A 17,903-nucleotide genomic window follows, 5' to 3' on the forward strand; every position below is an offset into this window, starting at 1 on the left:
CGTAACTTATGTGAGAGACTAGACTGACCTTAGATCTCACTCTGTTTGCTGTGCTGTGACTGGTAGTTGGTACTGATTTGTTGTGAGAGAAAAATACTGATAGTTGGCTGGTGCTGATTTGATATGAGAGAAAAATACTATTGGCTGGTTGCAGCGAACAGAAGGTCTCTGTGCTTTGATATAGAACGGTGAGGAGATTTTCTCAACAGGCATATGAATGCAAGCCTCCATCCGACAAATTCACCCGATAGGGTACGAACCCTGGCTGGCACAATGCCAAATGCACATCCAGACCATCCTAAAATCTAGGTCTTTTTTCATTTTTATATTTAAAAAAATTAAAATTTCAAAAATATATGGCCGTTCGAAGAAATTTCAAAAATAGGCACCTGTCGCCCATGGGGAGGGCGACGGCCCCTGTCGCCCAGGCAGGGGGCGACATGCCTTTTTTTGTAAAAAAAATATACAAACCGGTCCTCGATCAGCGTGGCGCGAGGGCTGGGGGGCGGGCAACAGGGTCCCCTCTATATAAGCTCCCCACCCCTATTCCCTCCTCATTTGAGCCCAAAAATTTCACCAAAAATTCAGAAAAAAAAAGAGAGGGGTGAGGAGAAGGGAAGCGGCGAAGCCCTGCCGGATTGCGCACTTGTGATCTGCAGGTAATTATATTTAACTTATGTATTTTTCCATTGATATTGTAGAGTAATTAAATTTAATTAGTGCTATAGTAGAACCAATTTAAGTAGGAGTTTAAGGATACGCGTTTATTATTAGTTTAGAAAATTAAGACTACGCGTTTATTATTACCATTGCAGTATTATTAGAGACGTGTTTATAAATTAATTACGATTTAGAATAGAATTTCGCATATGCAGTATAGAATTTGAGTGTCATCACGTAGTTATGAATACTTAAATGTTGTAGTTGAAATCCATACTTAGGTTTTATGGATTATTGAATAGGTAGTGAAATAAAGAGTATAACTCGATAAGTATTCTGTGATATACAGATATGTCGAGCAAGATGCAGTTTCAAGTATTTTTTGGTGACTACAAAGTTTTGTATGGGCCAAATAGAGTAGACCTTTCTGCCTTTAAGTGCACATCTAGCGCCATAGATAAACCTCTGGAAAGGAGTTTTTGTTCCATATATAAGTGGCCGCAGCGTGGATTCCATGTTGATCCGGAGACACATGTGATGACCGTCCATTCTCTTGTTAATTGGGGAGTAGAAAGTGATTTATGGGAATTGATGATGATACACAGCACTGATGACTGGCAGAAGTACATGCAAGCAGCTCTAGAGCGTGGGTGGCCTCTGGCCATTCTTGTTCAAACTTGGGAGAAGACACAAAATGAAATCCAACATGGTGCAGATCAAGCAACTCCGAGTATTCGAAGAGAGACCAACTATATTGAGCAAGATGAGTCAGAAGAGATAGAGAACCAAAACATCGGACCACAGGGCCTTGCTGATGAGGGAGAGAGGATACATAGCATCGTGGACGAGATGAAGGCAGAAGACCAAGCCGCAATGGAGATGGAAGAATATGAGGGCTCATCTGATGACGAGCAGTAATCATTGCCAAAAGAGTGGAAGGAGCATGGTTTTGGCAATCATGTCGTAGAAGACGTACGAAATTAGGAGTGGGAGTAAAGAGGGAATGAGGTAGTGCAAGATGCAACATATCCAAACATTGAAGCCGTAAAAGATGCTGTGAGACTATGGGCAATATCATTGAAGCGAGAATTTAGAGTCGTGAAGTCTGGCAGTAAAGAATATGAGATGAAGTGTGTGAATGATGGATGTCCATGGCGAGTACATGCATTCAAGGGAAAATGGAAGTCGAACTGGAAATGTTTCATTGTGACAGAGCACACTTGTTTGCTATCAGAAGTTCAGCCCTCGCATCGCAATATATCATGCAACTTTGTTGCAAAACAAATATATGGGCTGATTATGGACAACCTAAATTATGAGCCAAAAATGATTGTTCGACACATTATGCAGACTTACCAGTACACCATTAGTTATTTGAAAGCATGGCGGGCTAAACAAAAGGTGTTTGAGATGCGGTTCGGCACATACGAGGCATCATATGATAACCTACCTCGTATGTTACCCCAGGTTGCTGCTAGAAATCCTGGAAGCTTTTATGACACATACCTCGTACCAGCCATGACTAGGGGGCAAAGCATTCTGCAACGAGTCTTCTTTTGCCTAGGTGCCTGTGTTAGGGCATTTCGGTGTTGTCTTCCGGTGATCTGCATTGATGGCACATTTCTGATTGGAAGGTATAAAGGTCAGATACTCACCACAATCGGGGTAGATTGCAACAACCAAATAGTTCCGCTCGCATTTGCATTTGTTGAGAATGAGAACTTAGACAGTTGGTATTGGTTCCTTGAACGAGTGAAGGTTCATGTTGTTGCTGCACGTCCAGATGTGTGCCTTATTAGTGATAGGCATGTAAGTCTGCTACAATCAATAATGAAATTGCAACGCGGAACTGCGACAACGCCTCTATTATGGCCCGATGTCCACAACAGGTGGTGCATTAGGCATATGGGTGCAAATTTCTATGACCACTTCAAGAACAAGGATCTTAAGAACATGTTTAAGAGGTTGTGCATCCAAAATCAACAGAGAAAATTCAATGCTCTATGGCAGATGCTTGATCAGTTGACTGCAGAGCAAGTGAAGGTAAGGGCATCAGGAACCAGCACGAGTCAGGCTGCAGAGGCTAGGAATTCAATTGAGAAGCCATTTTCACACTGGATTTGAGGTGCACCTAAGGAGAAATGGTCATTCCTTTATGATACTAATGGAATGTGGTATGGTATTCAGACAACAAACCATGCAGAGTGTTTCAATATGGTTATGCGGCGTTGTCGTGCCTTTCCTCTTGTGGGAATTGTTGAGTTCATCATGTATGGGTGCATGAAGTATTTCAGAGAGTGTTACATGGCTGCAAGTATAAACATCAGCAACCCCCAAATTCAGTTTTGCACAAGTGTGACACAATATATGCAACAGAAGATAGAAAAGGCCAAACTCCACCGCGTCATATCGACAGGTACAATGGAGCATAGATTTGAGGTTCTATGCAAGGATAGAACTGGTCGTGGTATCCGTAGAGATAGGGTGGTACAAGAGAGTTTGATTACAGTAGATGGCAAAGCCATCTGCTCCTGCATGAAGACTAAGTTATTGCATTTACCATGCTCGCATCTCATTGCGGCATGTGCAGAGTCTGGGTTGCAGCCAGGAGTATTTGTTTCACCTTACTTCAGCAAGGAAGCAGTTGTATCCACCTGGGGACATGAGGTATACGGGATTGGAATAGTGGACCTTTCATTCAGGATAATGAGGATAAGATGTTTATTCCTGATCCAGCCACTAAGAAAGGCAAAGGCCGCCGTCAGACACGTCGTATTCGGAATGGTATGGACGAGTCCGAGGCAAGCAAGGCACAAAAGCGTTGCAGCCAATGTGGAGCATTAGGTTACAACTACAAGAAGTGTCCTCAGAATGCACTTCACGATGCTGCTGACGCTGGTCCTTCCGGAAATCCCAGAGATGGAGCACCTCCTACGTTCAGACGACCATCGGCGAGAATTGCTCGTGGAAGGCACTCGGTGTCATGATCCACCAGTGTGCAGTTTGTACCTATATACTAATCGTGCATGGAGTTTGTATCGAACCTATCTATAATATGTAGTAATCGTGCGTCCAGTTTGTATGGAACATATATGTACCTATCAATCATGCGTCCAGTTTGTGTCGAACCTATCTGTAATGTATAAATATCGTGCACCCAGTTTGTATGGAACATATATGTACCTATGTGTTCTCATATATTTTTGAATGTAGGTATGGAGATGGACTCCTTGCTAGACCCAGTTATCGACTCGAGCCACAGGTCTTTCTTTGCAGCAGTTGAGCACCGAGCCCTAGAGGTGCTACGTCCTCGTCCACCTGGGGATCAGATCTCTATACACCACGATTGGGTTGACAGGTATGTAATGAAATATTATTGTTTATTACTTATGTATTTGTTGGTATTCCTTTGTTTCGACAATTTTGTTTATTGCAGGTTACGTGAGTCCGGTCTACTGACTCTGGGCCGTCTTGTCGAGGGTGGGCTTGTTCAGCTCGACCGATCCCTCCTGACGGGGCTCGTTGACAGATGGAGGCCGGAGATACACGCGTTCCACCTCCCGTGTGGGGAGATGACTCCTACGCTGCAGGACGTGGCCTACCTCCTCAGCCTCCCTATCGTCGGGGAGGCTGTAGGTCCGCGTGTGGGGGCGGCCTCGTGGAAGGATGACCTGGAGGCCCGTTTTGCCCTGGTTCACCGCGTGGAAGAAGTAGGTCCGATCAACCCGCACCCGCGAGCAGCAGGTCCTTCGAAAACCTGGTTCCTACAATTTACAGTACGTATTCATTGCATATTTAAGTTTAATTGTTACAATTCACATGTTGCATTGTCAGTTGAAACCATTAATCTTAATTGTTTATGCAGCCTACCCTGTTGCCTGCGGATGCCGACGAGTACAGTGTGACCAGATCGCTGGAGGCGTACCTGCTTTGTTTGTTTGGTTACATCATGTTCAACAACACTCATGGCAACTCGGTCGATAGGATTCTCCTTCCATATGCACGGGAGATTGCGGATGGGGATGAGGACGTACCGTCCTACAGTTGGGGTGAGGCGGTACTTGCAGCCACTTATCGTAGACTCTGCGACGGCTGCAGAAAGACACATGGGAACGCTATCCTGGCGGGGTGCCCACTACTACTGCAACTTTGGTCGTACGAGAGGCTAGCCGTTGGTCGGCCCATCGTCAGCCACGAGCCTTACCACGAGGCCATGTACGGCGATGAGGAGGACGACAGGCCACTATGGGAACTCTATGGAACTGGCGTCAGGTACGTTCGCAACAAATCTAATTTTGTTATTCATTGTTACACGATGCATTAGCGCACTTCTAATTTTACTTATTCGGACTGCAGAGGTCCTGGGCGCATGCGCAGGTTAGACGCGCATATCCTGTGTTTGTTTCGGAGCTCGACATGCTGACGCCCGAGGATGTTGTCTGGGAGCCTTACAGCCCAAAGGCTGTGGCTACCCGTGCACCAGCAGGCCTGTCTTCGCACTGCTCCGCGAATGCGAGCCTGTGGCTTACTACAGCCGTCCTGGTTTACGACATCGCGGTTGAGGCATATTGCCCCTTAAGAGTCATGAGACAGTTTGGGCAGCGCCAGGAGTTTCCGGTGCCCACCGCGTTGGAGCGTGTCAGTCGCCAGGACCACAGGTAATTATGAATGAACTTGGCTCATGCATTCGTGTCGAATCTAATTATTCTTCGTCGTCCACTTTTGTAGGTTGTCAAGGAGTGGCTTGCTGTGCTCAGCTGATTGGCTCACCAAGATGCAGCCGTGGGTGGACCAATGGGTACAGGCAGACGAGCACTTGGTCCATCCAACAGGACCACACACAGACAACTCCTTTAGGGCTTACCTCACCTGGTACTTACACCGGACTCGGGCTCATCTGGTTTATGTTGACACTCACCCGCAGGCACACCAGGCGAGGCCTCAGGATGGCTATGCCCGGCACCACGTGCAGGCACTAGCAGACGCGGTGAGTCTCTTGATCATATTTGCATATATATTAATATTCATAAGATAATTCATGTGTTACTAACTGTTCCTTTACTCAATGGATGCAGTTTCGCCTTTGCAACATGATGGAGACGGACTGCTCGACTTATCTGACGAGGGTACGTGCCGGATCCCCAATCGCCCAGTTTGAGCAGACAGAGGCATGGTCGAGGCAGCGTGACCAGTTGCGTTCAGTATTGCACAACTTGGGAAGCCGTGTGCAGTATGAAGACAGCCACGGGTCGTCCCAGGCCTCGTCGTCGTTCCCGTGTCCGGCGACCGCGCACCAGCCGACATCTCAGTACTACACAACTGTAGATAACGTAGATATCTCTTTAAAATTATATCAAGTGTTTCTACATATTTACTAATATCACAAACAGGATACGATCCAGCTACTGCGTTCGGCCATACTGGAATGTTTAGAGCGACACCACCAGTTGGCGGACCGTATCCAGGGATGGTACCGGGGCCACAGATACCGGCCTACACAGATTAGTTTATGTTTCGTATTTCGGTTTCTACATGTCATGACGAAAGACACGAGCGTACGCTAACATCCGCATTTTATGCGCCGGACCTTCTTCCTCCTTTCGACCTGGTACAAAACACTCTCTCAATACACTCACTAATTTACCACGCAACATATGTTGATTTACATTTATATGTTACACAGGGTTTGTTTCGAGTACGTTCGTTCCAGATAATGAGGGTGTCACCTTAGACAAACTCGACAGCTTGACTCTAGACTCACCTGGCACGCACGGTGACCGCGATGTCTTGGGGTATTCACAGCTAGGAGGAGTACCACTTGGGATCTCTCAGCAGCAGACACCGCAGCCACTTTTGCGTCCTGAGCGACAGTGAGGTCTCCGGATCGTCACACCTACTCCGAGGGCCATGTCCGTGCCCAGCAGAGGGCTAAGAGGGTCCGACGCCCTAGGGGTGGTTAGATATATCCGATGTTTGTATCTCTGATGTTTATTTGTAATGAGATAGCTGTGGACCGCTTATTTGTACACTTCAACGTTCGCCTCTGATCACTCTCGTATTTTCCATTACATACGATAGATGGTATGTTTATGCTTCGATGCTCCATTAGGACTAACTACGATTCAAACTCAACATTATATACATGTCCAGTGAATGCAAGTTAGGTACGAGACATTCATACAAGCATAATACAACATTAACAATACTAAATGTGAATACATCTTAAACCGATGAACATCATATGTTATAGATCATGGCATGAAATCATCTAGGTCGTCATCCCAGTTGACAGATGGTGGTGCTGCAGGTGGTGTAGTATGGCTCGACGAACCTCTTGCCTTTCCCTTTCTCTCTTTTATGGATCTAGGTTCATGTACAGGGGGAGGAACATCACGTGTTGGAGGTCATGGTTTGGGGGGCATAAAGTCATCTATGTCGTCATCTCAGTTAACACAAATTGGTGCTTGAGGTGGTGCAGCATGACTTGACGAACCTCTTCCCTCTTCTTTTCTCTCTTTCTGGATTTAGGTTCATGTACAGTGGGAGGAACATTATATGTTGGAGGCCATGGTTTGGGGAGCATGAAGTCATCCATGTCGTCATCCCAGTTAACACAACTTGGTGCTTGAGGTGCTGCAGCATGACTTGACGAACCTCCGGTCATCTGTTCTTGTGGAGGTCAAGTACTATCACCCGAAGATCTTCTCCACCTCCTTCGCCTAGTTTACGGCATAAGTCCACCGAAGATACATACCAATTTACGGAAATTTGTATCGATTTGTTAATCAACTCCGTGTCCTCGAGGTAATCCTAGCATATAATTAAACAATAATTTTACTATTTTATAAATATAGATTCCAAATGACGGACGGAATTAGAACTGAATTAGAATTACCTTAATGTGCATCTCATACACATCTGGCCGCATCCATATCTTACAAGAACTTTATAAGAATCCAATGATATTAGGATGATTCGCTAGTTCACATACTCTCATGTATATATTCCGACGTTCTATCAGGTGTCCCTTTACATCTTGCGTTGTAATACCTCGAAACATTGTGAAATCTTTAAATTCTACTATTTTGGACAACATCATCTCTATCGTACCATCCGCTAATGGATCCAACTTCTTACTGATTAAAAGATGTATCATGATATCAAGTATTATACTAGATTTTTCTTCGGTCCATGAAAATTCTCCAAAATTGGAGGCAGCCATTGTCTTATGCTGTAATATCAATAAGGTACTATCATTATAAATTTATAATTCTATATTTCACTATCTAAAAATTAATTCTATCCTCGAACTCGTACTTTAATTGTTCTACTATAGCACTAATTATATTAAATTGCTATACAATATCAATGGATTCAAATATAATTACCTGCTGATCACAAGTGCGTAATCCGGTAGGGCTTCGCCGCTTCCCTTTTTCTCACCCCTCTCTTTTTTTCAGGATTTTTTTGTGGAAGTTCCTCTCTTTTTTTCTGGATTTTTGGTGAAATTTTTGGGCTTTAATAAGGAGGGAATGAGGGTGGGGGGCTTATGTAGAGAGGGGACCCTGTCGCCCGAGGGGGGCGACAAGCCCCTCTGTCGCTGTTGGGGGGGCGCCCCCCGGGCACCGCCGAGCCCCCGCGCCGCGCTGACCGAGGACTGGTTTGTAAATTGTTTTTTTAAGGCATGGCGACAGGGGGCTCCCCATGGGTGACAGGGGCACATTTTTTAATTTTATTGGAACGACCATATATTTAAGAAATTTTAATTTTTTTAAAATATTAAAATGAAAAAAAGCAAAATCTAGCTTCTAGAATCCGCACCGGGGTCCATCTTGCGCCGCCAGCGGCTCGCGTGCAAGCGGGCCAGTAGGCCGAAGGCTGCCCGTGGCCAGCAGGCCCACGTGCGGCCGGGGCTGCACAGCAGCTCAGTGCACGGGGGCGATCTTTTTATTTTTATATTTTTCATTTTTGTTTTTTACAAAAATATATTTTCGTTTTCGAAATTTACAGAAATATACTCCGGCAGCCCCGCTGCTGGGCGGCCGGGACCTAGTTGCCCCGCTGCAGGGCGGCAGGGACTTTTCTATAAAAATTTTCACAAAAATTTACGCTAAAATCCCTAGAGGACTGGTCGCCCGACAGCGGGGCGGCCGGCCCCAGGCCGCCCAACAGCCGGGCGGCCGGTGCAAACAGCACCGCGACAGCAGCAGGTGGGCCGGAGCAGGTGAGCAGCTTGGCGCATTTCTTCTCCATTCAGATTAGTCTCAGCCGGCAGCTTTTTTTTCTCGCATGGAAGGTCACTTTCACTCAATAGTGCTACTTGCTTTGAATAGATAAACAACAATTGAGTACTCCTTGCTTGTATGGTCCGCGGTGGTTTCGTAATTATGATATATTTAGTGTGTTGCTCAGTACAATCTCTTTGCAAGTTTTTTTTTATCACCGCTGCTCTGTCTTGTTAATGTTTGCATGCTTAGCGAAGACAACTCTTTTGCAAGTCCTCTTTTGCGGCACTTAATAATCGTTGCTTCCGCTTTGCGTCGAGATTTGTCTAACCATTCTTAGCGTGAGCACGTCACGAGTTGGTTTGTATCACCTTTGCGGGTAGAAGAGAGAGACGTGTTGAGTTGAATTGGTGTTGACACAGAATCACCGGGGTATATTTTTATAAATTTCGAAAATGAAAATATATTTTTATAAAAAATAAAAAAATCGCCGCACGGTGGGCACGCTGCCCAAATCGGCCTGTTCATGATCCCCATCACGGCTGGCTTATGGTATGCAGCTACAGTATCTATATGTACTCTAATCTTTCCAGGAATTCGTGTTTTGGGCCGGAAATCGATTAAATAAATCAGATCGCTCATATTTTTGTTGCTAGAATAAATTTCTTTTGTTCCGCAACAATTTTTTTCTTGCACAAACGATAATAATTATTCTAGCAACAATAAAAATTGTGAAATAAAAAATAATTAGTGAGCTTTGTGTGATAATTTGACTGTTAGTCCGCAGCAATTTAGCGACTGATTACAACCTAATTAGGTTCATTAGATTCGTCTCGCGATTTACAGTCAGCAGTCGCAATGCGTTTTTTATTTCGTCTAGATTTAAATCTCCATGCAGGTGCCGGAAATTTTTTTGGAATTTTAATTTTTGCATCTAACCACGGGCTAAGACTCAATGCATTGTTTCGCACAGGCTCCGAATTCGCCGGTACAGCCCTGCTCCACGCCAGGGCGTTGTGGCGGTCGATTCGACCTTTGCTGTACCTGCTCTACTAGAAACTTGCATCGGCCAGATCTAGCTCGTGAGAAACGTTCGATTCCCATGTTCCTGGCTACATGACTAGAGCCTGATCCGAGCCTTGTTCAGGAAATCAAATAGCATAAAGTTGCATGTGCTGAGCCTAGCGTTTAACAGTGACCAGTAGTTTTGATCTTATCTTTCTCTCATATTTGTTTTCAAGGACTAAACTTTAGTCCTTGTTACGTAAAAAAAATCTTACTATTTATAAGTATTAAATAAAATCTGTTTATAAAATCTTTTGCACAGATAGGTGCTAATTCGCGAGACGAATCTAATTAATATATAATTTGCTACAATGATGCTACAGTCGCTGTTCTTTAATTATAGATTAATATATTTCATTAGATTTATCTCTCAGTTTAGACCGAGTTCTGCAATTAGTTTTGTAACTAGATTTCATTTAATACTTCTAAATATTAAGATTCTTTTTGATGTGACAGTAAACCGCTCTCTCCGAACTCTTTGCATACACGCCATGTAACGTCCCGCCTCCCTGAGACCGGGCCCGCTTACATCTGACAGCTTAACTAGGATATAGACTATCTTCACAGACCAACACATGTCTTTTCTGCATATTTTGTCATCACTCGTGCGCACCCGGGAATAACTTCCCGGTCGGTCACCTATCCCCAATTTGCTCCGGGCCAAGCACGCTTAACCTCAGAGTTTTTTGGAGACCGGCTTCCGAAAAAGAAATTGCAACTTGTTGGTATGAATATCCTATTAATTCTATTAAATTTTGGGCCGAGGTGTCACACACCAGCGGTGGAAGACCGCATACCAAGGTGGAGCACCGGATGCCTCATTTCGTATGTGTGGTGATTGGCTCAGCTACTTCTTATGACTAGTATAATGCCCGTCCTAACTCTACGATAATATATATTTTTCAAGGTAATATTTGGTAACATAAACCAACTGATGACAAGGTGGTACATCGCGTAGCATGTGTTTATGCAAATGCACCGGATAGAGAAATAGTACAGATACACCATTGGACCAATCTAGAAGTCTTTTATTGTAGTTGTGCAAATCCGTCGTCGTAGAGCAAATCCAGAGCAGAACCCCAGCAGCGTGCGACGTCGTGAACAGGAGGACGACAGCTCTGGATCTAGATCTGGACCTGGTGCGAGCTCCTTCATCTTCCATGGCGGCTTCCCCATCTTCGTCGGTACGGGATGCTCTCAGTTCGTTGTGATCTTTCTCTTTGCATTGGGGAAGGATCTCTTGAGCTCCCCCGTGAGCTTTTCGTTCCGGGTCGACATCTTGGTTGTCAGCGACGGATTTGCTGCTGGGCTTCTGTTCTCTGTGGTGGAAGTGCCAGTTTTGTCTTCGGCTGGCTATCGCGTCTCCTCTTGCTTTGTAGTGCAGATGGCCGATGGGCGTTCAGTGTCTTCGATCCATCCAGACAGGTGCTCAGCGGTGGTGGTTCCTTCGGCTTTACCATGATCTGGAGTCTGCCGGCGGAGTATTTGGAGGCTTCAACTATGATTCCTGCGGATTGGAGTTTATGGGCATCGCCGGCGTTTCCTTTGCTTTGCAAGTCGGCAATGGCGATGGAGAAGAAGAATAGGGCACCTAGGGACCTTCTTATAATTTCTATCTTCTTTGGTGTCTTGTGTGTAAAAGGGGATGTAACCGTGTATCAGTTTAATGTATCTTTCCTTTCGCAAATAAGAAAAATAGGAATAGTTATAATCATCTGTTTGGTGTAAAAGATCGGAACGTTTTCTTATAATCTAGGAAAATATCTTTGCCAGACTTTTTTTATCAGAGACGAGAAAGGATGTACTTTGGTAATTAAGGCCTGGTTTAGATGTGAAATTCAAAATTTCAAAACTATCACATCGAATATGTGGAGCACATGTATGAAGTATTAAATTCAGACGAAATAAAAAAAACTAATTGTATAGTTTGCTTGTAAATTACGAGACAAATCCAATGAGCTTTATTAGACCATGATTAAATACTAATTTGCTACAGTAGATATGTGCTAATGATGAATTAATTAGTCTTAATAAATTTGTCTCGTAATTTATAAATGAGTTCTATATTTAGTTTTGTGATTAGTCTATATTTAATACTTTAAATATGAAAAAATTTCTTTTTACAAATTTTATGGGTGCATCTAAACGAGGCTTAAGAACTTTTTTTCACTCTAAAGTTCCAGAGCCGAGAATTATGATCGCGATATGTCAAGGATGCAGACAAAGCTGTAACAAATGAGTTGGCGGATCGCTATCCTCGCAGCACACATAAGACAAATCTTTGCATTGCACCCTCTAGTCCTGTGAAGCCCACCATAGAAAAACCCAAAGGTGATGCCCACCATAGAAAAGGCCACAACACACGCAACCAAGTCTCGGCTGCCGCCCACCTCGCACCGAGAGTAGACAACACACGTGCACCGAGACCCCTGGATGAAAGCCGTATGCATCTAGAAGGACTCGCCGGCAGGCAGCGGTAATTAAGACCCCAGCATGAAAGCTGTATGCATCTAGAAAGCCGTATGCATTGGAAATAGGGATGGCAATGAAGCGAATTCATGAGATCGGATGGAGTACCCAAAATCGAAACTCAAACTCGGATGGAGTACCCAAAATCGAAACTCAAACTTAAAATCTGAACACCTATTCTGATGAAATCCATATTCAAAACTGAAATTTGGAGATATTTGAAACCTGATTGGATATCCGAAATCCGTATTATATGATAACATAACAAGAGCAATAAGCACTTCCTATAAACATATATATGATATATACATAATATTCACTGATTCACTAAATAAGAGGCAATAAATAGTAAATAATTTTCTAAGTTAATTTAGAATAAATTTAATAGTATACTATAAAACACGAGTTTTATTCTAACCTCTAGAAAAACATGAGTATACTATAAAACAATTTAGTATACTATAAAACATGAGTTTTATTCTAAAGGTTACCATTGCATATTCACGGGACTCGAAATCGAACTCAATTAGTTTCGTGGCACCGAAGTCAAAAATCATGGGTGAAAAATCATCCCCGAATCCAAACCTGCTAGACCCGAAACCCGTAGATACCAACCCAAAATTGAATCATTGTCATCCTTATTTGGAAGAATTATACAATATAAGCTTCTAGATCGTCATATACATCTACAAAGCAATATGCTTTGGAAGAGACTTATATAGTTTGGGAAGGGAGTTTTTTTTAAGAAAAAGAAAAATCTACTTCAACAGATATGCCCTTAGGCGTGACCATACATAGTATTAGAAATCGCACATGAAAGAGATGGGCAATTAGTTAGATTAGCAGGTGCTATAGTAAAACTGATTGTAAAAGAGAGTAAATTTGCCACTTTAAGATTACATATGGGGAGGTCCGTTTGTGTAGTAGATTCGCCCAAATTAAACCGGTTTAAGTGCGTTAACTATTATCTTAATGAATAATCAAGTTTCCACCCACTTAAAATGGTGTAATCCGGCAGTCCGTCGGGTAATTCCCGATTAAATTACTGTACTCCAGGATCACAATTGCACTAGAAGACTCGCATGAAGACGAGCACATGTGATACAAACATACAAAGATTCTCAAATTAATTTACAACATTGCTCTTACATAATTTTTTTAATATAAACGACAGAGTTCAAACACACAGCGGAAGTTTAAAACGGAGTTTGAAGTACAATATGATAACTACGAACGACGATATAGGATGAGCTCCACATCCTGCCCACCGATGTGAGGCCAATCTACCCGATCTTCACGGGGAAGACGGGGCCCACTCGACGGTCCACCCAGGAGGAAGCGGTTGTCCAATCCAAGACGTACAGACCTCCTCGAAGTCAGCGGGGGACACAACCTGCTCAGAAGGGTTTACAACAACAACTCTGAGTATACTAATACTCAGCAAGGCTTACCCGACTATGGGTATACTTAGCCCATTACCTAGACATGCAAAGCTTTTTGGCTCTGGAATTCTTTTGCTGAAAGGCTGCTAGCGGTGAATCCTTACTTTCAATATTTTAGCTCCATTTAGTATATCAAATATTAACTAAATTCGCTTAAGTAACTAGAGCACACATGGTGGATCAGATTATCCTTCAGTAACACACGAACCAACCTTTCAATTACGCTCTCATTCCGCTTCTTTACTACGATGTGACACAGTGACCAAGGCTCTCATATCCACGAGTCACGGCAAATCGATCTGATTTAACCTTGCAAGGTGGACCCAACCAACACAACACATGTAAGCCCCGTCGGGCCACGCGCATCAACTGTTTTCATCATTACCACGACATCTGAACTCCGCCTGCTAAAATCCAGGTGATGGGCCCCTCACGGTGAACTCCCAAAGAACCTGAAGGTGGCATCCTATCCAACACCCACCAACTCCCACGCCCAGCATAGCAGGACGGAATTCAAACTATCGTTGTAAAGCGGTACACAGTTTACCGGTTTCGACTACCTCCTACTTCCGGCATGTGGTTAGTACTGTTCAATCCCCGATCAATAATGCCAACAATGGTACGGTCCTCAAACAACACAGGCGGAGGATGCCTCCATCCATTTCTTATCCCGAACCAACTCATCTCCGCTCGGTCTCCATTTCTCTTTCCTTATTGATTCATTTCCAAGCCACTTGCCATAAGAAACAAGTTCTCAAATCTCGCAAGTGACAGGAATGACTCGACTTCTACCGAGATCCTACTTAGCAGAGCATTTCTAACGACACCTGTATACTAGTATAGACCCTCATGTACCTAGGGAGAACATGCATACTAGGGTTCCATACAACTCATATAACATAAATGCACAAATACTTAAATAAACATTAATATACTGAAATTATGGGTTATGCTCCGGGGCTTGCCTTGCAAGTCAGCGGGGTTAACGATGTCTTCTGGATCTGACTCGACGGCTGCTTCGGCTTGCGGTTCCCCTACTTGCTGCTCCTGGATCGGCTCGGCAACTAGCTCGTAAACGGCTTCGCTCGCGGCGTCTACATGTATAAAAAAGAATGCCATGCATAGTTAGAACACAGTGCGTACATGAGTGGTCATGATGCGATGCATTTCCAAGTAATCCAATACACACAATGAGATGCACGGACCAAACTCTAAAAGCATTTACGGAGTAACCTCACAATCATGGTTAGGACGGAAATAGTTTAGAACTGATGTGCAGTCTTTGGTTCTAATGTCGTTTAGCCTGAAGTGTTTCCTATTAAGCAAAAGTTACGAAACTTGCTTCGAAGGATTAAACACAACCCTAGAACAACATGTATCAAATTATCCAGGGGCTTGTTTTGTTAAAAAACACATACATGAAAGAATTAACTAACAACAATTATAAAAGAAAAGAGCATAGCTAGGAGCAAATTAGAACCAAACACCTAACTTGCATATATGATGTAGCAAAAATAATTTACCAGCTTAACGTGATATTGATAAAGCATGTCATATAATTTTTCCCAACATTTATTGACGATCGAAAGTATTTATTTTAGCCTTAGGATAGCAATCAAGCAATAACAGATCCACCAACATGCACATAGGCTATGCACCTGAAAATTTTTCAGTAAACTACACATACAAAGAGTAGGCTACCACAATATTTTCAGGATTTTTAGACAAACAGAACAACAGATACAAAATAAACTAGCTTAAACACAGTCGAACAAGCGGGTAATGTTGGGGTGAACAAAAAAGTTTGGGTGGAGCTGGATCTAAACGTTGGCTAGGTAAACTGCGGTAGTAAGAGGGGTAGTTATGAACATTTTTTACCACCCCATGGTGAAGGGAAAGCCCCCATTGGTAGAAAAACTCTAAACCCCTTGGAGTTATCCTGCGCTTGGAAGAAAGAAAAGGAAAAAGAATATAGTAATAGTTTTATTACTCATCGTCGTAAATAAATATGTAACTAGAAGTATGGGAATTAGAATTTGCAATAATGTAATAAGTGAAGAACGGGAATTGAACCCGCACATTGTGGATTCACGATCCACTGCATTGATCCACTTGGCTACATCCGGCTCTTATCTAGTTAAAGGATTTCTCTTTTTTTCTATTCATCATAATTCTTTTTATTCTAACCTCTAGAAAAATATATCTTTGCCAGATTTTTTATTGTGTTTCAGACACGAGAAAGGATTGCACTTTGGCGAGAATTCTATTTTCGCTTCAAGTTTCAGAGAATTCTATTTTTTATTCTAACAAGTTGCATGGCACGGCATACTCTCCGCCTCTCCCTGCCCGCAACTCCGTGTTCCCATTTCCCAAAGGGCTCGTCACCTCGTCCGCGGTGCCCGGCGGCAGTACTCTGCACTCATGCTCGGCGCGCCCCATCGGCCCAGACACCCAGCCCTGCCGCCGCGGTTTTCCGATCCCTTGCTCCCGCAAACATGGATCCGGATGCCCCAAGATCTGAATTATCTGTATTTGTATTCGTTTAAAATATAAATATGGATATCTGTATTCATATTCAAATTTAATATGGATGTCATATAGATGCATCCGAATTCGATTTTAAAAACTTTTCTCTATCCGATTCCATATTCGTATTCGAAGAATATCCGATCACATTCGTATCCGTCCGTATCCACAAAGAGAAAGTGACTAGTGAGACAATCTTAAACTTATCTTTATACCTATTACTTAATGATGTATACTATTTAAATTATTTAGAAAGCTAGATAACTAACAATATATTTATTAAAATTAATAATAATATAAAAATTAACTTTAACTATTTAATATATTTATTTCATAATTAAAATTATTTAATACAAGTCAAATTATTTATTTATTTAATGATAAAATCTTTTTTTATATATCTTAATTATTAAGTATTTAAATATTTATTTATTTTATATTTATAATTAGTATTATATATTTAACATAAAAGCTATGCATAGATAATTATATTATTTTTTATTAGCTATCTCCTAATCTTTTACTCTCTACTTGTATAATGATTTTGATTTACTATAAAATTATTGACAAAATAAACTGATACTCATGAGAGCTCTATGTTTCAAATCGAGAAGGTATCCGGATTAGTATCCGGATTCGAACTATCCGTTTTGTATTCGTATCAGATGAGATACGCATTCGTATTTGTATCCGGATTAAAATATGGTAAAAGGTGACATCCGAATCCGATTTCATTCGTATCCGATCCGAATTCATCCTTACCGCCCACCAGGCCACCTCTAAGCCAGACGGCCGACGCTCAGACCTAGCTCCGTCCCAGCACGGCAATGCTTTCTAGTGAGAGATTGCCCCCCAACCTCACATTCTCTTCTCGTAGTTTTAGTCTTAGGAAATTTTCCTCGAATTGCTAACCCTAACTTTTCTTTACTGCGATCTCATTTGTTTATGATTTGGTTTACTTGTTTCTCAAAACAGTATTGCTTCTACCGGCGGCGGCGACAAGTGTTTAGAGGGTATTTTCTAGTGTGATTTTTGTCAAAACTAAGGGGAGAAATAAAATGAACAATAGTCTCTTGGATGATTGTCTTGACATGTTCAATGAAAGAGACATTTTGGAAAATGTGGATGAAAATGATGCAGTCTTTCATAGCCATCAGAAAGCATATAGACCTGAAAAATAGTGTTGTGATCCTATTTGTTATTTAGGCTTGTCTCGTTTATATTTCAAACTATTATTATATTGTTTTAAACTACATATATAATTGTAATTAAGACTTATTATGCCATTAAGTAGTTGTGCACTTGTGTGCCGAATTGCTGGGTATTTTTTTATGAAATTTTATCAAATTGCTGAATAAATTTTACCAAATTGTATATAAATATTTTGGTTTGACATACTTCATATAAAAATTCTTGTTACGCCACCGTTCCAGAGTCGAGAAATATGATAGAGATAGGTTAAGGATACAGATAAAGCTCACATGAGTTGGCGGATCGCTATCCCCCGCAACACATC

General features: G+C 42.4%; 1 long non-coding RNA gene across 1 annotated transcript; it reads left to right on the forward strand.

The window, feature by feature from the left end:
• The first annotated feature begins 10,888 nt into the window (after positions 1-10,888).
• LOC120643086 lies at positions 10,889-11,668 on the forward strand. Its single transcript, XR_005662844.1, has 2 exons — positions 10,889-11,134; positions 11,335-11,668. It is a non-coding gene; the product is annotated as an uncharacterized LOC120643086 (long non-coding RNA).
• Positions 11,669-17,903: the final 6,235 nt, after the last annotated feature.

Source organism: Panicum virgatum, chromosome 7K (genome assembly GCF_016808335.1).
Source record: "Panicum virgatum strain AP13 chromosome 7K, P.virgatum_v5, whole genome shotgun sequence".
Classification (NCBI taxonomy): Eukaryota; Viridiplantae; Streptophyta; class Magnoliopsida; order Poales; family Poaceae; genus Panicum; species Panicum virgatum.